This window comes from Macaca mulatta, chromosome 8, assembly GCF_049350105.2.
Source record: "Macaca mulatta isolate MMU2019108-1 chromosome 8, T2T-MMU8v2.0, whole genome shotgun sequence".
Lineage (NCBI taxonomy): Eukaryota > Metazoa > Chordata > Mammalia > Primates > Cercopithecidae > Macaca > Macaca mulatta.
In genome coordinates, this window is record NC_133413.1 from 82,054,284 (window position 1) to 82,081,522 (window position 27,239).

The window sequence follows — 27,239 nt, forward strand, 5'->3', positions numbered from 1 at the left end:
TTCCCAAATCTAACCTCCTTTAATGTTGCAGTGCTTGCACTCTTTGTTATTAGCTGCTTTGTTCTAAAACAAAGAGTTGCTTTTAAGAAAAATTGCTTTTTATATATGACTAAAATTTTCTTACTTAAAACACAGAATTTATGCATTAACCCTAAAGATTCCTAAAGAAGATGAGAAAAAAAAAAAAAGCAGGAAGAAGACTCAGAATGAGAAATTTGAAGCCATGACCCAAAATTTGCATAAGACAGATTGTACGGTAGTATAAATCATGGTAACAACTTGTGAGATATAGGTGATTTCTAACAGAGTATGAAGCTGGTCTGCTTTGAAGTACTGTCTTGCGGTTTTCCTCTTCTGGGTGACTGATCTAAACTTAGTAATGATTTTGGAGCTACAATTTTTGTTCTCTTGAAACATTGCAATTTTTCATGTTTTTCCCTTCTCTTTTTGGATATTGATGTTGGCCTTGATGTTGCTTTGGATGGGAGTTTACACGAGGCAAGCCCTGCTTAGCTACATCAGCTTGTGGAGCCTTCCTCCCTATGTTGTTTGGTTAGCTTATTATATCAACTCCCCTGCTGCTTAATGACCTGGTTGCAGTTTTGTTTCATGGGTTTTCTTTTTAAATGATAACAGTTAAAAACAAGAGAGAATAAATGTCCCAGGCATCAAACCAAAATATACACAGAAATAAAGAGAGATGGAACACTCAAGGAAAGTCCATTCAGAGTAGCAGACTATAGTCTGAATTATTTGTATTTCTACCATTGCCTCATTGAAGGCTGCTGAATAAATTACCTACTTCTCTCGCCTCATTGTGGGCTAAGATCATGTCTCCTTTTATACCTTATATAATGCCTAGTGAGGTCACTGACTTAAAAATCAATAATGTGTTAATACACAGAATGCTAGTTAGTTCAACATGTATGCTGAAAAACAAAAAAAACAGGGAAGGCTAGTGCATCTCAAAAAAATTATTAGAGATAGAGCAGTAGGCCAGGCAGGTGGCTCATGTCTGTAATCCCAGCACTTTGGGAGGCTGAAGTGGGAGGACTGCTTGTGTCCAGAAGTTCAAGACTATCTTGGGCAACATAGCAAAACCCTATTTCTACAAAAATAAAAAATTAGCCTGGTGTGGTGGGAGGGTCCCTTGAGCCTGGGAGGTTGAGGCTGCAGTGAGCAGTGATGGCACCACTGCACTAAGCCTGAGGGACAGAGAAAGACTTTGTCTCAAAAAAAAAAAGAGAGAGAGAGATAGAGATGAATCAGTAATATAATTAATATTTTCATATGGGTGAGTCTGGAAAGAGGCATATGGGTGAGTCTTCATTGGCTCCTGACCATGTTTTTTTTTTTTTTTTTTTTTTTTTTTTTTTTGAGACGGAGTCTCGCTTTGTCGCCCAGGCTGGAGTGCAGTGGCCGGATCTCAGCTCACTGCAAGCTCCGCCTCCCGGGTTTACGCCATTCTCCTGCCTCAGCCTCCCGAGTAGCTGGGATTACAGGCGCCCGCCACCTCGCCCGGCTAGTTTTTTGTATTTTTAGTAGAGACGGGGTTTCACCATATTAGCCAGGATGGTCTCGATCTCCTGACCTCGTGATCCGCCCGTCTCGGCCTCCCAAAGTGCTGGGATTACAGGCGACCATGTTTCCATCGAATGGTTAAGTTGCCATAAGAAGCAAATTTTTGACACATAGGAGAAAGTATACTGATTGATGGACTGAAATAGATTGCCCAAAGAGTACTTTGGTTAGTGTTATTTTGTTTGGGGGAGAGGTTATGAAGAAGTATGGATAAGCATGTTTTTTAGGGGAGGAGAGCATTAGTAAAAAGTATTTAATGTAACATCAGTTGATGCTTTAAAACATTACTACCAACCTATGTTGTTGTGTGGCAATGATGCATTTTGTAAAAACCTAATGAAATGTCAGAATAAGATTTATGCAATTATTACAAAACTAAAACAAGCTCATGAATTTAAAATGTATCCAACTTCCATTATACAAAAAAAATTGTAATGCAAAATACATGAATAAGATCAATCTTCAAGGCTTATACTTTCAAATGCCTCCCTTTTATCAAAATGCATAAAAAACTAGGGGAAATACTCTATACAGAACAACATGAAATATACAAACTTTCCTAGAACAAGATCCTGCTGTAGCCAATTCTACCCCACTGGCTGTCTAGTTACCTCAATCTGAGTAAGAAACGCTGTTAAATTTAACAAAGAACATCTGTTTTTCATTTGAGGTGCATTCAAGTGTTCATTAAAGTGTCCTAACTGCTCTTTTCTTTTTCTATTTCACAATGGCTTTCCTTTTAATACTATTGCAAGTTCAGCATGTGACTTAAAAAACCTCAGAGTCATTGTGGCATTTCCTTTGAAAAATGCCAGGAGAAACAAGAGAGAAAGCTGAAATCTCTAAGTTTAATAACATTTTATTACCATTCACCTTTTCCATACTTCCTAGGGGTGTTTATTTTCAACAATTATTCAAGTAGGCTTCATTGAACCTGAATACCCCAGAGGCCTTTACTCCTGTCTGCAGAGAGGCCCAGGAAAACAGATCTTGAAAGTGAGTTATCGGTATAAGCCCCCTTGATGGAAGTATTTGGTCACCTTCTATAGGAGGAAAAATCAGTTGAAAATAATTTAAATGCAATACCTCATATTGCTAAATTCATTAGAATATATAATTTATCCTGAGTCTTCGTTTTCCAAACATGACCTTTGTTTTCTTAAAAGCATCGAAATTAGCAAAGGAATTTGGATACTTACTTCACTGAAGGAGTAGAAAATATTTTACAGATTTACAGTGCAGACCTATCAGATTTTAACCAATAAATTGCATCTAAATGTAACAAAAATCACTTTCATTTTAATAAATGATAAAAGATATCTAATCACTCACACAATTAAGTTGATTTGAAAAAAATTATATTTTTTAAAGAATGTTGCTAAATACACCTCTAAAATAAAAATCCTTGTATTTTCGATAATTTAGGTCAAATTATAATAATATACTATATTGGTAGACCTTGATAATAAGAGAAATGTAGAAGTATCTTGCGGCTGAAAAAGCAGCACAGAAATCAATTCCAGTATGAAACAGATTTTTGTCAAAACTCACTTACCTAATATGATGAATTGTTCAAATGTTACAGATAGAAAAACAAAGGCTTACAGTAGGTGCTCAATAAATATTAGGTCCTCAAAAAATATGTATTAAATAGAGAGACAGAGGTGATGAGCCCAGAATCTGTTATTCTATTTCACGTAAAAGGGACTTGTGTATTTCCAGACAGCATTTCTTATTTCCTACCTGATATTGAATAAAGAGGACAGGTAGTACTATGATTATATTATTCCTGTTGATATAAAAGTTGAACTATAAATACAGCATTATTAAGCCTTGTCAAATGAAGTTTTTTGATCATTTGAACAAAAACTACCTGTAGCTTAACTGTGGCATTATGCTACAGGTCCTCTGTGAAAATTAGTTACGAAAGTAGGATCTTAGGAATAAGGCTATATATAAATCTACTTTAAAATGCAAGTAAATTAGTGCTAGTAAGAATAACTTACAAACACCTATCGAGCAAGGCTTTGTTAGTATATCCAGAGCCACTGTATAAATTTGAAAGAAAGATATTTTATTTAAAATTTATTAGCCCTATAGTAAAACCTTTAATTCACAGGTTTCATCTTCTATGAAAAGTCCAGTAATAACTTGCCTTTATTAAAGACTTATGTGCCAACCACTTTGCTAAATCCTTTATGTGTAATATCTCATTTGATCTTTCCCATAACCACAAGGGAGGTATCATTAAGAAAAAATAACCGTTTTTATCTTCATGTTACAGTTGCAGAAGACTTATGTTCAGAGGAGGTAAATACACTACCCAGAGTCACACACAGCCAGTCAGTGGCAGAGCTGACATTTGAATTTACAATCTGTTAGCTATACTTGAGTACAAAGATTATCCTGAGAATCCAGCAGGACAATAGAGTAAATTAGGAAAAGGAATCCTGGGGAACCAACATGAGAATCTTGAAAAAGAGAAGAGATAAGAGTAAGTTGGAAGTCATGAACTGATCACGTTTAGGACAGTGCCCTGCATCATTCCAAACTTCTGGTTTGGAATAAGAACATCCAGTTGAGTCATGTCTAGAAATAACCTGTGGTAAATAATTGATTCCCTTATGGGAGGCTGGAGCCAGCCCATCTGGGATGCTGGCCAAGGGGTTTTATCCCTGAAACCAACTGAGGCGGGCGCTGTAAAGTTTCCCAAAGTAGCCAGAAATGAAGAAGCCAGAGGGTAAGAATGAAGTTGCTTTATGGTGCAAAGTCAAAAGCTACCTAAGTCACTTTAAGACCAAAGCCAAAAGGTGATGTGGGAGAAGGTAAGGGGCAACCAAAACACAGGTAGTTGGAAATAAACTGGAAGACTCTAGAATGGAGAAAAAAAATACAGGGCCTAAGAACATGGAATAAGACAGCTTGACTTTCATTAAGTGAATAAGTCCTTTGTAGAGTCAAGGTAGACACCAAAAACTTTCTAGGATATAAGATAGATTTTTTTAGTCTATGTTTGACAGCTATAGATTTCCTAGACTGCAATGTCTTAAATAATCCTCTCCCTGGTATTAACTCAGATACTACACAAGAAATCTATTAATATCTATTTGTTGAGTATAATCATGTTCTCAGTCCTCTGTTAAGTGCAAAGAGAAAGAGAAAGGAAATAAGATATAGTCCTTCATTCCCAGATTTATATCTGGTTAGGGGAGAAGAGTAATCTCCCTGCCTCCCTTCCTGCAAGCTATATTCAGTGAGCATCTCTCTCACATGACCTATAGAAAAATCACATCAACTCACTTTGTTTTTTAAAATGTTTCTTGAATACAATACTTTCTTTTGCTTTCCTTACAAGCCTGGACTAGGAATTCCTAACATCACTCTTCTGTGGATGACTAACTCTGTGAAATACTTATGAGGCATTACTCTGCCCAGTCCCTGATACCCTCCCTCTTCAAAAAAAGAACGACAAAAGAACAATTCCCAGGATTAGACAAGTATAGGCAACAGAGAATTGCTAGGGTCTTTAAAATATGCTAATTGACATTGTGCCTCCTCCAAGAAGACACTGCCCACCAATATTTCCTAAACTTCTTTAACCATGCCTCCCTTCTTTTTGAGGAAAGTCTTCTTTTAAGGAAACTCAAGATAAGACTTAGGGAAGTATTAGCCTGTGTTACTGAAATAGACTCCACAGGGCATCCTCTTTACACAATCTCCCCTGCCCTCTAAGGCCACTCTATACATTGGTATCACATTGTTTTTCCAAAGGTATTACTTTGCATGTTTCATCCACCTAATCATAATCTTCACAGGCTCCCCTATGTTTACTTTATGAAGCCTAAATTTGGCAATCTGTCAAGATGGGACCCCTCCATTTGGATAGCCTGATCCAGTCTCCACATTTCTGCTATTTATATTGCATGTAATACAATTCTGACTACTCCACTAGTCTCAGTTACACAAGATTTTCAAGATTTTTCTTAACTATCACTGGAATGTCTCTTAGTTGCTTCCTTCTCTGAACATTTTTTAATACTTATTTTCTGAACTATATGTATTTTGCTTTCCTAAATAGACAAGCCTCTTATGGTTAAGAAGCATATATTCTGCTCTGTTTTTGCTTATTTGTATGCATAGAACCTAGAACAATGCTCTACACAAGGATATAAAAGGTGACAATAAACAATTGCATTTTAGAATCTAAGCTTTGTTTGCCTAACCTCTGCCTAACAAGAAGACCAAATGCAGTTTGCTTTCAGAGCTGGTTCTTAAAAAGAAAAGATACATGACTACTATATATCCTTTCTTCAAGAATGCTATACTAGTTAAATAGAACTAGTGTAGCTTTCTTTAAGAGTGCTATATTAGTTAGCCAGGACGGCTTAAACAACAGAAATTTGTTTCTCACAGTTCTGAAGGCTTCAAGTCCAAGATCAAGGCATCTTTGGTTTCTTCTGGAGCCTCTCTCCTTGGCTTACAGATGGTCGCCTTCCCCATGTCCTCGCATTGTCTTTCCTCTGTGCTTGGGCATGATTGTGTCCTAACCTTCTCTTTTTATAAGGACACAGTTATGTCGGATCAGGGCTCACCCATATGACCTAATTTTACCTTAAACATCACTTTAAAGAATCTCTTTTCAAATACAGTTGTATTCTGAAGTACTGAGGAGGGGAGGGCTTCAATATATCAATTTTGGGGGGAATATAATGCAGCCCTAACAGACGCCTTTGAGTAAATTATTCAAATGAGTGGAACCAACAAGACTGATGGACTAAACAAAGATCAAAAGAAGACAATGAGACATTGTTCAAACCATCATGGTACTATTCCAAGTTTCCATTTTAAGTTGCTGTAGATGCTTTTTAACTTATATTATTCTTTACTCTGGAATATTGACTGCTACCTGGTAATAAAGCTTTTAAAACTAGAAGTGCATACCTTCTCAGTTTCAGGAAGCATATGAAACAAAGGTTTAAAGAGACAGGCTACTACTAGGATGCCTCAGCCATGTGGTCAAATACAGAACTGACCACACTCAGGAACCGTACACAGATGACAAACACCTTTAGTCCCAACTACTATAGCTTCTGGAAGTACGAAAGGTATACATTTACAATTTTTTCCTTAGAACTTAACATTTTCACAGATCTCTGGCCTCTAGAAAAGAACAGTGTATTGCACATAGGAAAAGGTAAGGAGAAAGATTTGAAAAGAAAAAAGAACATAAACATTTCAAGACTTTCTCATTTCTTTTAGGATGTCAGAATATTTCAGTATCAGGAATTTGCTAAAGATAATAATATACTCTCATATCACATGAATGGTTTTAAATTAAACAGACATAAATTCTGCTCTCACGGAGCTTACATTCAAAAGAAACGAGGAAAATATTCAGTCCATTATATGACAATCAGCACAATAGAAACCATAGTTTCCCGGGGGAGCTTAGTGAGCTGCAATTTAAATAGTGGTTCAGGCAAATTAAGTCTTATCAAGGAAGCACTAAGTTAGCAAAGACCAGAAACAGGCAACAGAACAATCCATGGGGATTTCAGGGAGAAAGAACATTGTAAGTGCAGGAGTGGCAACAACAAAGGTCTTGAGTGGGGGTGTGACTGGTGGTCTGAGAACAGGAGAGAGGACAACCTGTCTGAAGCAGGGTTGGAGTGGGGCAAAGAGGAGGAGGTGACTGCTGAGGTCGCAGGGGCCAGATCATTCAGCATCCTGAAGGCCACTGGCTGTTACCTGAGTGACAAGTGAGAAGTCACGGAGGGTTCTGAGCAGAGGAGTGACAAGATCTGACTTGTATTTTAGTGGAAATATTTCTGGCTGTAGACATTCAGCTAAAGAGATGGAGCAGGCAGTTAAGAGACTACTTCAATAGCTCACTTGAAGAATGACAGTGGCTTGCACTGGAGTTGCAGCAGCGGAGTTCTTGAGAGTGGCCAATTCATGACGTGTTTTGTGGGTAGACCCAACTGATTTTGCTAATGGATGGATGTGAGGTGTGAAAGGAGAAGCAGAATTAAAGATAACCCTAAGATTCTGTTTGCCTAATCATCTGAAGGATGAAATTATTACTAAAGGTATATTTAAATATTTACATGCTGGTTACCTACCCTTGATGAGACTAATAACTTTCTAGATATTATTTTAGTTGCAGGTTGCAATGTTGAGAAATGACATGCTTCAGTATCCAGCACACAATTTCACATATATAGGGACGTCAATGTTTCCTTCATAAAAGCAATGATGAAATATTTGTAACTGACAGAATAAAGTATCTTGGTTTTCTGTAAACCTATCACTCAAAGGACATTCTTTACACATTACCTCGGTGATAAAAGGATTGTTAAAGAAGGAAAGCTTTATACAATTAGATAAGTTGTGGCATTAATTTAACTCCGAAAAGCTATTGACATTGGTTTGCTTGATAAAAAACAAGAAAAATAAGAGACTTCTTGTAAAAAAAAAAAAAATTAGAGGTTACATAGAAGGCAGAAGTCTCCCAAGGAAACAAGGTCCTTCGAAAGTATGGCTGAAATACCTCACCAGGAATGTCATACATTTTAATTGTAAAGTTGTTCAGCTTCTACCTAACCACAGAGGCAGATGTGAATTGGTTATTGGTAGTTAGGGATAAGTAAATTTATAGTTAGGGATAGGTGATTCAAAAGGTTTTTATTGAATCTGAATAATAAAACAAAATAAAAGATCTAAGTGTAATTTTTAGAAAAAGTGTGTGTTCAATTAAAAGCTAAAATGCCTCCCTACTTATGGGAGGGAATACAAGTTTCCTTACAGCAATTTTACCAAGCCAAGCACCAATTTATGTAAAACAAAAAAACTCTGTGTGCACTCACACACATATATATGTGCATACACAAATATACTATGTATATATATGTACACACACACACACATATTGCACACGCCCATGTGGCTTCCTTTTATAGACTCATAAAAAAATTCACTGTTCTGAAAATGGGCAAATGCATCTTTTAAGTAAGTAAAGTCAATTTCTCCAGATTTATGCTATCTATCCAACTCCTATCCATCATTCAATGTTCTAGGAAACCTTCTTAGATTTATCTAGCCCATGGTGGTTCTTTTTCTGGACTCACTCTATTTATTATGATTATACTCACATGACCCATAATCACAGCTGCCCCATGGAATCTCTTACATTGCAATACTAAACTTATAATCTGCTTTTATTGTTTGTTATGATGATGTTTAACCTTTGCTACCAAAGTGAACTGTGAGCTTCTTGAGGGCAGAGCTAACATATAGTGATATAGGGGTATCATAACGTTTTATTGAATAAATACATTGATTCATATATAAACATATTTATTTTTCCTTTTAATTATTAAAATTATCTACTGACATATAAACTAAATGGAAGTGAGCTCTAAAATAAAGGTTTGTTTTTGGGATAAAAATATATATGGAAATGATCTTACCACTTAATTAAGAATTCTGGGTTTGGGGGAAGAGGTGCTATTAAGATAAAGCAGAAAGCTGTTTATAGACCTTTTTGTACTTTTCCTTAACCATGTCTATGGTATTTCCCATGCTGCTTAAATCTCAAACATACGAAACTCTATATAAGTATAATTTAAAAGAATATAGTTAGTGTTACCCGATAAAGGGGATCTACACAATTTCACAGAGAGGCTCTCTACCCTCTATTAACTCCCAAGAAAATGTCCTGATCCAGAGCCTTCTCTTGGTAATATTCAACCCACTTCAACGTTGCATGGATTCAAATATACTAAGAGTCTGATAAGGATGGTGGTCTACAATGCCAATTTTGGTAATCTCTCTCCACTCCATTGTTATGAGGGTCCATTAAACTTGAACATGATGAATTTTAAAGGATTTAAATATACAAATGTATTTCTCCTCTATCACCAATATCATTTTAATTTTGGTCCTTTAAATATTTTGCTACATATTGTCAAGAATACTGACATTCGGCCGGGCGCGGTGGCTCAAGCCTGTAATCCCAGCACTTTGGGAGGCCGAGGCGGGCGGATCACAAGGTCAGGAGATCGAGACCACAGTGAAACCCCGTCTCTACTAAAAATACAAAAAAAAATTAGCCGGGCGCGGTGGCGGGCGCCTGTAGTCCTAGCTACTCAGGAGGCTGAGGCAGGAGAATGGCGTGAACCCAGGAGGCGGAGCTTGCAGTGAGCGGAGATCGCGCCACTGCACTCCAGCCTGGGCAACAGTGTGAGACTCCGTCTCAAAAAAAAAAAAAAAAAAAAAAAGAATACTGACATTCAATGATGCATTTTAAAATTATAGCACAATGAACCTATAGTGCTACAGGAATCTTTTTGAAGAACAATGGAAAGACCTCAATATTCCAAAGTCTGAACAATAGAACCTAAGCATCTTAAATGATATGACATAATATACATAAAAGTCACCTATAAACTATAAAACTCTATTAAAATGCAAAATCAGATAGCACATCCCATTGACTACCCAGTGCAAGATTCACATTCCATTTATGTGTATTTACAGTAAGTAAAACTAAAAAAAATTGGTTCAAATAACCCATTCCAAGGAACATACCCTAAGAGAGAACCATTATTTACTTGCCTGATGTATATATGGTATACTTATACCATGCCATTGCCTTTCCGCAATAGTACCATTTAGTACAAACAGAGAAATAATTTGTTTAGCTGTATAATCAGGAGAGGCTGCACACAATAAAAGAAAGCATTCTGGTTTTTAAATGAATAAAAATTGATTGTGTCCCTATAAAAACTAAATTGGCAGAGTGTTAACTGCATTTCACATAAACATCTGCAGCGGACTGCGCCTCTCCGCTGTGCTGTAATGCAATATAGGACACTTAGGAATAAATGCATCCTCCAGATGAGTTCAGAGAGATTTTCTAAAAGCGCCTGATGAGATTGTAAAAATCGGATTAGTCAGAACTGCTAATGACACTTAAAACAAAGAGAAATCTTTAAACAAAATTATTTTGCACTTCTTCTCTCTTGATAAATTATATGCAAATTAGTGTTGATTGAAAAATGTTTGCCTGGAAGGTAAATTCACACTAATAAAGGAAAGGTCATCCTGCTTCAAGCACAGTGTCTCTCATTAGGGGGACTTTAAAATGAATGATGTTATTTCCTTTTTGTAAACTATTTCAATAAACAGTTTGATGATGCTAGAGACATTTATATTTCATCTCTACTGCATTCCTGGGTATTATAATTCTAACTAGGACATGCATGATTTTATATTATTCTTAGTTCCAGGTGTGTGTGTGTGTGTGTGTGTGTATTATTCTTAGTTCCAGGTGTGTGTGTGGATATATATATATCCATCTTGTTTATATATATATATATCTTTTATAGATATACATAGTGTGCTTACATATAACCATCTATATAAAAGTATGTATATATATTAAGCCACCAAATTTTTCATTTTTTTGTCCATTAGCTTGAAGAAAAGCTCTAATTTAAGTCAGAATTTCTTTTATTTTTCAACGGTTTCACTCTTGGCACAATTTTTTAAAAATTCATTCATGGCAGATTCAAGTAATTATTTTCATTATTTATCTCCTTTGCTGAAAAATCAATGTACTGTGTTAGAAAGAGGAGAGTTCAAATTCTAGTTTTTCCTGATGCCCTCTTTATGACCAGGATCCCAAGGATCAGCCTCGGTTTTGTCCATCTCTTAAATGTGTCAGGTTACACATAGCTCTTAGGTTTTCTGTGGGATTAAATAATGTCATATGCATTATTTGACATGTACAGAGCTTAATATTATATAGGCATTTCATCTGGTATATTATTATTATTACTTTATAAAAGAAATTTAACGTTAAGGTAAATCATGCTTTAAAATAGAGATGCTGAGCATATTTAGAAGACAAACAAATTAAACTAGTCCAGTTTAACAAAAGTCCAATAAATTTTATTGGAAAGTTAGTGAAAACTGAGGTAAAATTATATATATACACCACCTAGTCCACAGGGCTAGAAAATGGAAATTGAATGACTGTTGACAAACTGTACCAGATGATCTGAAGAGATTACATATTGAAAAAATAATGACAAAGGAGTTCTATACCAAGAGACAAGCAGTTGGAAAAACAACTTTTGATAGATAATAAAACCAAGAGGAATATGACATTCAATTTGAGAATCAAGGTATTAAAGAATGATTACTTGGGGATATTTAAAATTTGTGGCACATTAAAAATATTTAAATCAGGGATCTGAAACAACCTTGACAAAACATCTATTCTGAATGGGTCATGCATGAAGAGTTCTAGAAACCACTGAAAACTTCTTCGGGTACTCCAGGATATCAAGAAGTGACCTCCCAAATCTCCAAGGACTTATAAGTCCTAGATGATTTCCTTACCATCTTGCTAATTCTCACCCAAAAACAATAAACAGAAATAAAATAAAATTGCCTTTAATTTATATTTTCTTTCCCAAGAACAAGAGAATTTTGCAATTACTCTGATGTGCTAGGAATGACCTTTGGAAGACAAGAAAACAAATACATTGAATACAGAATGATAACCAACTAACTTGATCACAATGAAATGGTCTTCAGTGAATTAATTATTGTATGCAATACATTTATATATAATAAATAACCTAAATAAATAATGAAGTAAATAAATTCAAATACCTACTACCTTATACATAACATTGTGCTGGACACTGAAGAAAGGCACAAGTTACAATTCTTGTCCCTAAGGATCATTATATTTCATGGAAGAATTACAGATACTTTAAATATTTAATAAGATTACACTGAGTGGTACAGGCAGAAAGTGCTGTCAGGGTTGACCAGTGCAGACGAAATGATAGGTGATGCTTTCATGAAACATGTGAGGGTTACAGTGATGCTTGGAATGTGGAGAGTGTGTGCAGATGGAGAGAAAGGAAGAAGCATCCAAGTGGAGGGCCCCGGAGAAGCCGGAGTAACCATGGCACATACAAGAACCCGACTGAGACCAGCAATGCTACAGTGAAAAGCTCCAGGAAGACAGAGAAGATCAGGAGATAGATCTCCAGCTGCTGCTTAGATGGCAAGGTAGCAAAACTTCCAGGTGCCAAATCTGTGTATGGAGGTTTTGAGAATGTCTTTGTGGATCTGACAGGTCACAGCAGTTCATAGATGTGGTATCTGGGAGAAAAATCCTGAGATAAGAATTGGCCAGAGCAGGCAGCAAGTGCAACTCAAGCAGTCAGGTTACACCAGAACTTGAGCAGCCAGGATACCTACCATCAGGTAGCAAGGAGCAAGCCAAGAAGGGACCCAAATATGAGGTCAGAGATTTTGATATGGGGGGCTCTATTCAGTCACTGAACCACCGAGGCCAGTAAAGGCCCAGATGATTCTGTAAAGCTGAATCTCAGAAAGGTTAACACCTTTTTTCCTGCTTACAAGATGAGGTGGCACCAAAGCTGGGACTAGAACCCAAAATGCTTGAACACCTAGCCATAACTCTTACTCAGTACTCAGTATCAAGGTCCCTGATCCATTGTAATTTGCTGCTTGACTCATTGAGTTTGTTTGGTTTCCAGTGGGAAGGATTGGAATCAGGTAGTTCCCCAGTCACTATAAGTTGGAGGTGGGGGGTGGTGGTAAAGGGGGTATGGAAAGAAACGGGAGTTGCAGTTATAAGCTGGGGTTTGACCGTTATGCACCAGTTAGGATGTTGTGCAATCAGCTGGTGTCCCAGGAAACACCCTGAGAACTGTTAAATGTCTGAGCATAATTCTGGAGCCTGTACTTTAGGGTAGATTCACATTTTCCAATTAATTCATTCAATGAACACTCATTGGCCTCCTCCATAATTTCTACCATTCATGGCATTATTTGGCTTACCATTCATTCTGGTGTTAGCAGCATGGAAGCAGAGTTGTAAAGCTTAATGATCTGGGTCAATCCTTCTCCTAATGGTATTAACTCAGTTGCAAGACTACTCATTCATTCATTCCACAAACATTGGCCAAGCACCTACAGGTACTAAAGGAAGTATGGTGAATAGAGTTGTGCTTAATGAGCAGTCAGACTCTCAATTTCTCTACTCAATTAGTGCAATGGTATTTAGAAGTGGGGTATTTGGGAAGTAATTAGATTAGGTCATGAGGTCAGGGCCCTCATTATGGAATTAATTTGCTTATAAAAAAGAAAAAGAGACATGAGATATTTCTCTTTCTGGGAGCGCACACCTAGGAAAGGCCATGGGAGGATAAAGTGAGAAGACAGCTATCTACAAGCACAGAAGCAGGCCCTCACCAGAAGCCAATCTGCCTACACCTTGATCTTGAACTTGCCAGCTCCCAGAACTGTCAGAAATAAATTTCTGCTGTTTAAGCCACCTATTTATGGTATTTTGTTATAATAGCCTAAGCAGACTAAGATTATATCCCACCTATAAGTTGTGAATAAGGACAAAGTTAGATAAACTAATAGTTAATAGTTATTTAGTTCTTAGTACAAGTAAGGCAATGCACTAAACTCTTCACCCATAACATCTCTTTTAATTCTTCCAATAGTTCTCTGAGGACTGGACTGAACCATTAATCAATGGGTCCTGTGGGAAATGGATCTTTTCTTTTGAAGACATTTGAATCTGTAGGCAAGTGAACTGCTTCTTAGAAAACAAGATTCTCAGATAATGGAATCTTATTTTCTTGTTTGTATATGCTATCATAACATTTATGCATGTGCCCTTCTCCAAGTTGAACCAGAAATTATCTCAGCCTGTAACTCAGAAATCCATAAGCTGTAGGCAGTTTCTGATTCTGCCTCTTTATCTCAGGATGACTATAATATAATGTGGATCAATTAACAGAGAGTTATATTGATTCTGAAAGTCAAATTTTTTTCTGGCATCCATCAAAACTTCTGCATTTGCAGATTCTCAATTTATGTTATATTGAGCATGAATATTAGGTATTATGGCAGGTACTTTGCTATGGGTTTCATAATGCATTAACTCAATTAGTCTTTATAATATCACTATGTGTTGATGTTACTACCATCATGATTTACAAACAAGCAAACTGAGATTCTTGAGCTTACTTGACCAAAATCACAGAGTTAATACACAAGAGTGGGAACACGTGTCCCCTATTTATCATGTCCTGGTCAATACTGAAGTCATAATACTTTATCTCTGAAATACTTTTATTTATGTGTATTACAGATCACTTTTTATTTTCCCATTAGTTACACTCATAACAAAATGAGAACCATTACAGGGGACTCTATTACATATTCTCAACTGATGAGAATTAATACACCATACAGCAAATATTACCAACAAACTGGCTATCAACAAGACTATTTTAGAAAAACTACTTATAGTAGAATCTGCCACCCACACAGAAAAAAACAACAGAAGAATGTCATGGCTAGGTATTAAAACACCTTTGAGAAAATGGTCCAGGATAGAAAGATAATGATGAATAACCCAGCATCCCTCCACCCCAATATCCCAATATTATGTGGAGTGGGATGATTGGTCAACGTTCTACAATGTCTAGCTGGAAAAAATCTATGGCAGAGACAGATTTGGATTTCAGGGATTTGAAGAAAATTGATTTTTTTTTTTTTTGGATAGTCTTGCTCTGTTGCCCAGGCTGGAGTGCAGTGGCACAATCTTGACTCACTGCAACCTCTGCCTCCCAGATTCAAGCAATTCTCGTGCCTTAGCCACCCAGGTAAAGCACGTGCCATCATGCCTGGCTAACTTTTGTATTTTCAGTAGAGACAGGGTTTCGTCATGTTGGACAGGCTGGTCTTGAATGCCTGGCCTCAAGTGATCCACCCTCCTTGACCTCCCAAAGTGCTGGGATTATGGGCAGAATTATTTTTAATACCTAATCTGCATCTGCAAGAGCACAATGACTATACACAGGCCTCTATAACACTGATTCAAAGAAAACTCACATTTCCAAGAATAATTCTCTCACACCCACTCCCCATGTTACACTGGCCTTGCATATTTAGTGTTTGCCCTGACATGCCACTGAATGATATTACTATAAGCCCAGTTGAGTCCACCCTTAAAGCCTCCAAGTTCTGATACCCTTGGTAGAAGATATTTTAACATCTAATTTAAGTTTTGCCCTTATGCAAACCAGAATTTTAAAGAACATCAGGAAAGCTAAAGTGTTAGTGAGTAAGCAGACAGCTTTCTAAAGCATTTCTACAAACACCAATGAACTTAACCATTTGTTTTCTATAGAAAGGCCAGACACACAGTAATTTGAGTTCAAAAGCTTCTGTGATCTGGATTCCTGCATATGTGACAACACTGTTTCCTATAAAGATCTAGCGACTGAGTGAATGGTTGGTTTGCTATAGGCATTTGTTCCTAAGAAGAAGTATAAATCATATTTGTGTTTATTCTACACCTATGCGCAGATAACCTCCATCAAATTAATTTACTGCAACTTAGGTGACCTGTGTACATAAAATGAGTTCTTCTCAAAGCTGGAAAACAAGACCCAATATTCCTTTCTAACAAAGCAAAAATGGTTCATGACCAGGATAAGTCAGGACTGAATCTTAACGTGAGTAAAAGTAGGCACTCACTCTTCTAAGGAAAGACATGTGGGGACACGGATATAGAAAAGACAGCAACAAGAAGACTCATTCTAGGGCTTTCAGAAAGCGGAACCACGAATGAAGTTATTGTTTGGCAGGAACAGAACACAAGACCATAGATTGAAAGGGGGCAGAAATGGTGACCTAGAAAGGTGTTAAGTGGATAGATTTTGGCACTAAAAATGTAGCACACAGTATTGAAGATTTAGTCAACAAAGTGAAATTAAAATGTAAGGACAGGAGGTGCTGCCACTCAGGCCTGATCTTAGGTTGGAACGATTTGGTACCAGGACAAAAGGAGCACTAACTTGGTACTGAGTGACTGGGCATCTGTATGTGCTTCTTGCATACAGCAGGTATTTGATACAGCACCAGACCTACACTGAGGGGTTAGAATTAGCCAGAATTTTATATCTGAACTTATAAATGTATAAAGGGACTATACCCCTAACCATTGATGTTGGATTTGAACTGTCTACACCATCAACCAGATTTCACTTTGTGGGAGGTAGTGATATTAAAACTATCTTTAGAAAAATATTCCTCAAGATGGCCATTACCAACCTATTTGTGGAAACTATGCACTTTTAAATGCAACCCTAAAATGTAATATTTTTTTCCAACAGCTAGAGACGTTAATTCAAACCATGTGTGAAATTGGAGAGAAGTGGAACTCAAATCAGACCCTATCAAAAAACCCTCTGAGTTTTCACAAGATAATTTGCCCAATTTTTTTACATTGCCACTAGTAGAATACCTTTTGCATTGCTTTACGTTATGTTATGTTATGTTATTTTTTAGTGTGTATGTGTGCTTTGAGAAATTTTGAATCTGCTTCCAGAGTTTAGCTGAGTTCAGCTGTTAAAAAATTTACCTTCATCATCCATCCTCGTTCATTTTAAAAATCCCATTCCATATTACCTCTTTTACTACTATTACTATACTAAATGACTTTTGCTAGCAAAGAGATTGGATTTTATACTTTCACTAGTGATTTAATAGAAGTTGAAATTGGTAGCTGAAGTGGAGACTTTAGAGTAACAGATAATCAAAGACTATCCAATAATTATTTTATTATTTTAAATAAAAACTATCAGTTAAGTAAAATGCAAAAGTAGACTTACCCTTAGTCTATGCTGAAGATAAAATAACATTTTTGTCTGGCTTGATACCTAATGACAGTAAGAATGTAAGCAATAGGAACTGATTTTTTTTAAGTAATGTTATTAATAATATTTAGGATCTCACTTCCTAGATGTGCATTTCATATTGGGACTTTGATTTGTGTTGTCTTCACAAATCATTCTAAACTTTTTTTTTTTTTTTTTTTTTTTGAGACGGAGTCTCACTCTGTCGCCCAGGCTGGAGTGCAGTGGCTGGATCTCAGCTCACTGCAAGCTCCGCCTCCCAGGTTCACGCCATTCTTCTGCCTCAGCCTCCCGAGTAGCTGGGACTACAGGTGCCTGCCACCACGCCCAGCTAATTTTTTGTATTTTTAGTAGATATGGGGTTTCACCATGTTAGCCAGGATGGTCTCAATCTCCTGACCTCGTGATCCACCCACCTTGGCCTCCCAAAGTGCTGGGATTACAGGCGTGAGCCACTGTGCCTGGCCCATTCTAAACTTTTTATAAATTAACAAAGGTATGAGTTATACAGGCCTTCATCTTACATCATAACCTCCTTTCTACTCTCATTTTGCTCACTTCTTCTCTAGAATAATAAATTAGGAGACTACAATTGACTGAAACAAAGAAGCCTGAACTATACCAGTTTCAGACATAAGGACTTGGTAAATATATATATTTTTAAAACATTTGGCTTTATTTCTGAAAAGTCTTCAGAACTGTATGAAACATTTAAATACATATTTTGCAATATTATTTATTAAACATTCACATGCCCTCAAGTTCAAATAATTTTTAAAACACCATTGATATGCTTTGGTTGTGTTCCCACCCAAATCTATCTTTAATTGTAATCTCCATAATCCCCAGGTGTCGAGGGCGGGTCCTGGTGGGAGGTAATTGGATCATAGGGGTGGTTTCCCCCACGATGTTCTCATGATAGTGAGTGAGTGCTCATGAGGCCTGATGGTTTTATGAGTGTTTGACAGTTCCTTCTTCACAGGTTCACACTCTCCTGCTGCCTTGTGAAGAAAGTGACTGCTTCCCCTCTGCCATGTAAGTTTCCTGAGCCCCACCCCCTGGCAGCCATGCAGAACTGTGAGTCAATTAAATCTCCTCTGTTTAAAATCACCCAATCCTGAGTAGTATCTTTATAGCAGTGTGAAAACGGACTATTACAACCATAATATCCACTGCCTCAAGAAAATCCACTATTGAAACACATGATGATAAAATTTTTCTCTGTATTTCCTGTTAAGCTGCAAATTTCAATAAGAAGACAAATGAACAGCAATTCACAGTCAGCAAAGATGTTAAAAACCATCTTTTGAATTATTGCAACAGCTGCTATTTTTAGGATTGGTAGTTATTTCTGGTTGCACCTTTGCCACTCAGATCTGCCTGTCTTTGGCCATTAGGTTCAGAGTGAACGATTGCAGTTATGATTGATCTTAGCATTACTGTCTATTTGCCTGAGACTTTCAGAACTTGAAAGCAATGCTAAAATATTTCACATTATACTTTACTAGGTCTTTATAAAATGCTCCTGCCCTATTACTTGTGGCTTATCTTAAAGTAGCAGCTTAGTTATCCTGCAATCTCAATGAACAGGCACTGAGCAACCACTATATGTCCAGCAAAACAAAAAAATGCCAAGTAGCTCCTACATTGCTTTGAAGTTAGTAGAGCTGTCATGCTCTGAAACCTCATTATTGATAATTTATATATATATATATATATATATATATATATATATATATATACACACACACACACACACACACACACACATACATACACACATGTAAAATCAGTGATGGGCCCAACTTTTATGCTCCCTCCATCAAAAAAGATAATAACCCTCTTTATCTTTTATCACCCATCCCAGACCTTCCTCCTCTTTAGGGTCCTTAGCTTTCTCAACTTTTAATCAATCCAAATACATCTTGCCTTAGACTTCTACTAAATGGCTACCTATCACCACTCCTAATCTATTTTTTTAAAAGTCTGAAATATAGGCATTGGTAAAGTCTGCAAAAGGCCAGAACTACCACTTCAAAAGCCTTCTTCATGTATGCTCCAGGAATCTCAGACATCTCATCTTTTCACTAGTGCTACTTACTTCACAATGACTGACATTACCACACAGTAGAACAGCATTTATTCTAAACCATCCCTAGTTGTCTGCACCTCTAAGCTTTTCAGATTGATCTGTTTTGTGCAGTTCATGTTTATTTTAAAAGTTCTATCTAATTGTATTAAGTTGTGATAATTCATCACCACTGAATGCTAATACAGGCATATTTCAGAAATAGTGAAAATTTGATTCCAGATCACAGCAATTAATGTGAATATTGCAATAAAGTAAGTCACACAAATTTTTTTGCTTCCCAGTGCTTATAAAAGTTAACACTATAGTCTATTAAGTCTGTAAAAGCATTATGTCTAATAACACAGTGGACATACCTCAATTAAAAATATTTCTAAAAAGTGCAAATAATTATCTGATCATTCAGCAAGTCTTTTGATTGTGAAAAGTCCTGCCTCAATGTTGATGGCTACTGACTGAGCAGGGTGGAGGTTGCTGAAGGTTGGGTGTCTGTGGCAATTCCTTAAAATAAGACAACAATAAAATTTGCCACATCAATTGATCAATTGACTCTTTCTTTCAAAAATATTTCTCTGTAGCATGGAATGCAAAGCCATTTAAGAGTCTTTTTATTAGAAATGGAGTCTCGCTCTGTTACCCAGGCTGGAGTGCAGTGGTGTGATCTTGGCTCACTGCAACCTACACCTTCCAGGTTCAAACAATTCTGCCTCAGCCTCCCAAGTAGCTGGGACTACAGGCGCATGCCACCATGCCTGGCTAATTTTTTGTATTTAAGAGCCTTTCATGCACAGTAGGACTTCTCGCAAAATTAAGGACAATCTTCTCAAACCCTGCCTCTGTTTTTCTCAACTAAGCTGATGTAATATTCTAAGTACTTTGCTGTCATTTCAATAATGTTCATGGCATCTTCAGTAGGAGTGGATTCCCTCTCAAGAAACCACTTTCTTGGCTCATCCAAAGGAAACAACTCCTCATTTGTTCAAATTTTATCATAAGATTGTAGCAACTCAGTCACATCTTGAGGATCCACTCTAATTCTACTTCTCTTGCTATTTCCACCACATTCGCAGTTACTTCCTCCACTGAAGTCTTGAACTCCTCCAGCTTACCCATGTAGGGCTGGAATCAGCTTTTTCCAAACTCCTGTTAATGTTTATATTTTGATCTCCTAGGAATCACAAATATTCTTAATGGCATCTAGAATAGTGAATGCTGTCCAGATGGTTTTCAATGTACTTTCCCTAGATCCATCAGAGGAATCATTATCTATGGCAGCTAAAGCCTTATGAAAAATAGTTTTTAAAAATTTTTTCCAAGATATTTAATCAAGTTACTTACAATGTTCACATTCCTCAGTATACTCCATTGAGGTGTTATCATTTGTTTTAGAATTTTTCTACATTCAGCTTAAAAAGTGTTTCCTTTCCCAAGAAACTGAACTTTTCTGTCAAATGCACATGAACAAATAGGAGAACTGGGTTCATAAAATGGATTCATTGCAAACTTTATGTGTAAATGCTAAACATCAGTAAAGTAGTTATTTATGCCATCTTCTTGCCATATGTCATAAAGCATAATTAAAAATGTTATGTGCCCTGGAGTTACGAATGCCGACAGAAAACACTTGTTGCACTTGTCCACAGTTTTCAAGTGCATGTTCTTCGACACCCACATGTTATCTATGAGGTTGCAAACAGCATGAGCTATGGGTAACGATGGTTGCCTTTGGATTCTACTTTCCCAGCTGGGAAAAAAAACTCCATTTCAAAAACTGGATTATCATGGTGGCCAACAATTACAAAGTGGAAGCTTCCAGACATTGTCTTCAATATATGGCTCCTGCAGTGAAACAACATTGTAACAAAATCAGTTCCCACAACTGAAACTGACACTTGGTGCATTCAGCCAATAACAAGACTTGAAAGTTGAAATTACTCCTTGATCCATGGGCTGCAGAATGGAAACTGTGTTGGCAGGCATGAAAACAACAGTAATCTCCTTGTACATCTCCACCAGAGCTCCTGAATGACTAGGAGCATTTCAATGAAGAGTAATTTTTGTTTTAGAAAAAGGGAATCTTTTTTCCTGAGCAGTAGGTCTCAACACTGGGCTTAAAATATTTAATAAGCCATGCTGTAGACAGGTGTTTTATCATCTAGGCTTTATTGTTTCATTTATAGCAAGCACAGGCAGAGCAGATTTAGTGTCATCCTTGAGAGCCCGAAGATTTTCAGAATGGGAAAAGAACAATGGATTCAACTTAAACTCACCGGCTGCATCAGCCCCTAACGAGAGAGACTGCCTGACCTTTGAAGCTTTGAAACCAGGCATTGACTTCTCTTTAGCTGTGAAAGTCCTGGATGGTATCTTCTTCCACAGGAAGACTTTTGTTTATATTGAAACTCTTGTTTAGTGTAGGCACCTTCATCAACGATCTTAGCCTAGATCTTCTGGAAACTTGCTGCAGAAGTTCTGGAAACTTGCTGCAGCTTCTACTGAGTGTTTGTTTCACCCTACACTTTTATGTTAACCTCAGGAACCAACCTCTGTTAGCTTTAAACTTTTCTTCTCCAGTTTCCTCACCTCTGCCAGTCTTCAGATAAGTGAAGAGAGTTAGGGCCTTGCTCTAGATTAGGCTTTGGCTTAAGGGGATGCTGTAGCTAGTTTGATTTTCTACCCCGACCACTACAACTTTCTCCATATCAGCAATAGGCTGTTTTGTTTTCTTATCATTCATGTATTCACTGAAGTAACACTTGTAATTCACTTCAAGGACTTTTCTTTTGAATTAACAACTTGGCTAACCATTTGGCACAAGAGGCCTACTTTTGGCCTGTCTTAGTTTTCAACATGCCTTTCTCATTAAACTTAATCATTTCCTAGCTTTTGATTTAAAGTGAAAGGCTTGTGCCTATCCTTTCAGTGGAACACTTTGAGGCCATTGTAGGGTTATTAACTGACCTAATTTGAATATTGTTGTGTCTCAGGGAATAGGGAGGCCTGAGGAAAGCAAGGAGAATGGGAGAGCAGGTGGTAAGTGGAGTAGTTGGAACACATACATTGATCAATTAAGTTCATCGTCTTACATGGGTATGGTTTGTGGCACCCCGGAACCTTTAAAATCAGAGATCAAAAATTACAGATTATCATAACAGATACAGTAATTATGAAAATGATTGAAATACCAGAAGAATTAACAAAATGTGACACTGAGACACAAAGTGAGCATGTGCTGTTGGGAAAATGGCACCAATAGACTAGCTTGAGGCAGGCTTGCCACGAACCTTCTATTCATAAAAACTGCACTATCTGCAAAGCACAATAAAGCAGGTGCAATAAAATGAGGTATTCCCGTATATAAAAAGGGAATAAGAAAGAGACCCACGGATGACCTTACCAGGAAAGAGACTGCAATCTGTGGATACTGGAATTAGCCAAAATTATAACCATAAATGCATAGGCTAAAATGGAATTACATTTCTATAATGCTTTTAACTTCTGTAAAATGACTTCACAATTAAGCAAAGATTATGAACTAATAAAAACATGCAAAAGAAGAAATGCAAACAGCTAGTAAACAGGAATAAACATTCATTCACATTAATTGTCAGAGAAATGCACACTACTATACTATTTATCACCCATTAAATTGAGGATTCAGACCATATTTTGAATGTTGATGAAGGTACAGTGTAATTATAAATATTTTTATGCAATGCTGATGGGAATATAAACTGATAAATTGTCCTGGAATATGATTTGGCACTACGTATGAATAGGCTTTCAAAGGTTACATGATTTTGGACCTACTAACCACACTTCTGGAATAATTCCTAATGTACACGTGTTCATCATCACAGCAAAAAGTATAGAAGCACAAATATGGAACAACCAGAATATTTAAACAGTGGAAGAATATTTTTAAAAACTTTGTGTGAATGGATTAAATATTATACTGTCATTTAAAATTATATCTTCAAAAACTAATTATTGGAGAAAATATCATAAAGTAAAGAATAAGAGCAGAATATGAAACTATCTATGATATGAGACAAATTTGTAAATTATACATGTACACACACAATGCCAGAAAGAAATATATGAAATATATGAAACACCAATCTGGTTATGGGTTTATGGGGAATTATTTTTGTTTTTTTCAAGTTTTCTTATTTATTATCCTTATAATTAAGATTCTTCTTTAAAACTATCTTTACATATCTTTATCTTTACCAGAGAAGGTCATAATTATGTGGTTCCTCTTCTGAAAACCTATCAGTTGGTGAAATGAACATATCTTCATTAATTACCTTTTCTGATTTATGAAGTTTTTAGTCTTCCAATATCAACTCACAAGAGATCATTTCATCAAGAATTAGTATATGCATTAAGGCTACTTTATGTTAAGTTGTGGACTTGAGTTTGACTCACTTTTCATCTTAATTACAGGCTCCTAATCTGTTAAAGTTCAATTTCTAAATTCATATGCTGATAATCTAGCATATACTCACAAAATTGGAAAATGAGCTTAATTGAAATATTAATTTATTTACTAAAAAGAACAGATATTGGGTGTGCAAATAATAATTGAAGACATGAGGATTTGGGTCCAGGAACATATAATATGTTAAGAGCAGTGTTGCAAGGACAAATAAAAAACACATAACTAATTTTTACTCTCAGAGTATGATGAACAGTATAGAATTTAACATAAACATAGAGAAAACAATAAAAAGGGAGAAAGAAAAAATCTCTCAGAAAAGAGAATATTTTACATTTGAAAAAGCATATAATGCTAAGAAAAATTCATTTAAAATAAATAGCAAAAATAAAAGTATAAGGCCGGGTGTGGTGGCTCAAGCCTGTAATCCCAGCACTTTGGGAGGCCGAGGCGGGTGGATCACGAGGTCAGGAGATCGAGACTATCCTGGCTAACATGGTGAAACCCCGTCTCTACTAAAAATACAAAAAAACTAGCCGGGCGTGGTGGCGGGCGCCTGTAGTTCCAGCTACTTGGGAGGCTGAGGCGGGAGAATGGCGTGAACCTGGGAGGCGGAGCTTGCAGTGAGCCGAGATCATGCCACTGCACTCCAGCCTGGGAGATACAGCGAGACTCCGTCTCAAAAAATAAAAAATAAAAGTATAAGTAAGAAGCTTATGTAGACCTTGATTAACATGGAGACAAGAGAAGCAAGGCACTTTCATAGATCTTTCAGAGGTTTATGTTTATGAAGAGAATGAAGGTCAGTGCAGCCAGTTTGGAAGGTTAAATAGCCCATTGCACCGAAACTTAAAGGCAAAACAACTGGAGGTGTTTTGAAAGCCAGTATAGCCATGAAGCGAGGAGAAAAGAATCCAGTTAGGTACAGGCTTTGCAGGAATTGAAACAAAAATTAAAGTTATGGAAGTGAGAACCGCATATAAAAGTTTGGCTGCAGTCAACTTCTACAAGATTTTTGAGATTCCTCCAGCAAATTTCACTTAATGGATAAAGATGATGCCAAGGGGCATGCCAATAATGAGCACAGGAGAATGTGGGGAGAAGTCCAAGGTTATGTCAGAGAAATGTGTAAAGTATCTTAGTAATTTGCCTCGAAATTTTCAAAATTGATTTAAGTAATTTTCTTCACATATTCCTTTGTTACCTCTGTCATCCACTCATCAACTCACACCAAGAGAAGTTCCTTAAACTCTTCACTGAAAAAGCATTTGAACATTTTTTGCACCTCCAGCATTTGTGATACAGAAGACATTGTTCACATTCTCCAGGTGCTCAATCTAAGATGAAGAGATCTATGTAAACAAGTAATTATAATAATTTGTGATAAATTTCTGAAATAAGACTGGGCTCAAATCACCAAATGTGATTCTCAATACTGGTATCCTGAGAAGGTTGAAAAGAAAAATTTTAACAGCCATGGCCTGCCACAGACCAAGCAACTCAAAATTCTAGGGAAGTAACCTGAGCATCAGTTTTAAAAGTTTCAGGTGATTCGAATGTGCAGCCTGGATTGTGTTCCTTTCTAGAGGAAAAATACTATAAAGGAGTAGAGAGCACTTATCTTTGTCTGGAGCGGGGAGAATATGAAGGCAAGCTTCTTACAAGGGCCAGTAACAAAGTTAGAACCCATCAGGCTTAGAAGAGCCAGGAGGAGGCATTTCAGACAGGTGGAGAAACTAATTCAACCCAAAGCAAGAAAGAACCTAATGAGCAGGTTGTCATGACTGGAAACTGGTGGGAAGAAGCAGAGAAGGAAACCACAATGCGAAGACAGGATTTAACCAGGCTGTGAAGTATTTCAAAAAGTGCACATTTTGTCCTATGCAAATGGAAAACCATTGTGGATTCTTCTTCCCTAATGAAAAGTTTCCCAAACACTGCTGCCATAGGACTGTCCCAGAAGCAGCTGTTTCTGTAGATATGGGAGAGACTTAGACAGCTCAACTTTAGCAAGCACCCCAGGCAATGCTGGTGATCCTGGAAGTTTGGGAAACACTGATTTAAATAATACAGTCTCTAGAGAATGGGGAAGTAGCTGTAGGGCCTTTGAAGTCTTTGGCTAGAAATCAAAGAACTTGAAAGTTTATATTTTCTGTTAATTGCCTTGTCTGGTGAAAGCTAGATATAAGGAAGAAAAAAGGGCATATGCAAATAAAGCAATTGGTTATAAGTATAATGTTGACCAACACTGTCCAATAGAAATATAATGTGAGTGTATAATCTTGAGGTTTTCATGTAATTTTATGTAATTTTGTTGCAGGATTCTTGGGGTGTTGCTTTTCTGGCCAGAAACCTTTGTGGCCAGTGATTCCTCTGCCCAACAGGCATCCAAGTTTTGCTCAGGCTGCTGGGCTTGTTCTGCCCACTTGGTCTGGCAGGCTGCGCCTGGCTCATGCTACCGGCCTGGATTCCATATTTGCCAAAGGGGAGTCAGGCATGGAGCAGCAAGGGGTGTGTGAGTGAGCGTGGGGTCTGAACATTGCACAGTCAAACATGCCAGCTGCCATGGTGGGACACAGCTCCAGGTGCTGGCACTGGTGCTGGCTCTCTGTGAGACTGTGGCCAAACAAGGCACACTGCAAACAGCTTCCACAGCTAGCAACGGGGTATGTGGTAGCACCCAGAAACTAGGATATGCCAGGAACCACAGGACCCCAAAGAGAGAATCACAGCCCTGGCTTGGGGAGCTGAGCTCCCAGGTCTGGGACCCCTGGAGGGCCACAGCTCTTCTCTCCTTCTCTTTGCCAGCAGTGTGGCAAGCAAGGGGCATGTTTCAGCCCTGTTTGTGTTACAACTCTTTTAGCCTCACTATTTGGGAGGTCTCAAGTTCTTGTGCTGAGACCAAAAAGAATGAAGTATGCAGACAAGTGGAGGGTGAGAAAGATGAAGAGGATAGAATGGCTCAGAGGAGATTCTCAGGGGGTAGCTCTATTATACAGCCAGGGTGTCTCTCAGGGGGAAGCTCCATTCCCTAGCCAGGGTATCCTATCAAGTGTTCAGCTCCTAGCAGAGAGTAGCTCCTCTCTGCAGACAGGTCATCCCAACAAGTGTTCAAGTCGCAGCAGCTAGGGTAGCTCCTCTCTACAGCTGGTTGTCCCATCTTCTGTCCAGCTCTGGCTGAGCCTGGGGCTTTTATGGGTCTCAGAGGGAAGGAAGTGCATGCTGATTGGCTCATGGGTGACCATGGCTGGGCCCAGAAAGGGCACCACAAGTTCCTACTCCAGTCCTCAGGACTGGAAGCCAGCCCTTAGTCTTTAGGACCTCCCTGACCTGAAGGTGGGGCCCCTCAATGGGGACT

General features: G+C 37.5%; 1 protein-coding gene and 1 pseudogene across 4 annotated transcripts in view; both read right to left on the minus strand.

Moving 5' to 3' along the window:
- The window catches only part of EYA1 (EYA transcriptional coactivator and phosphatase 1), a 342,170-nt gene that overhangs the window by 229,270 nt on the left and 85,661 nt on the right, over nucleotides 1–27,239 (minus strand). The window lies entirely within an intron of this gene.
- LOC144330649 (trafficking protein particle complex subunit 2-like) lies at nucleotides 20,848–21,260 on the minus strand (annotated as a pseudogene).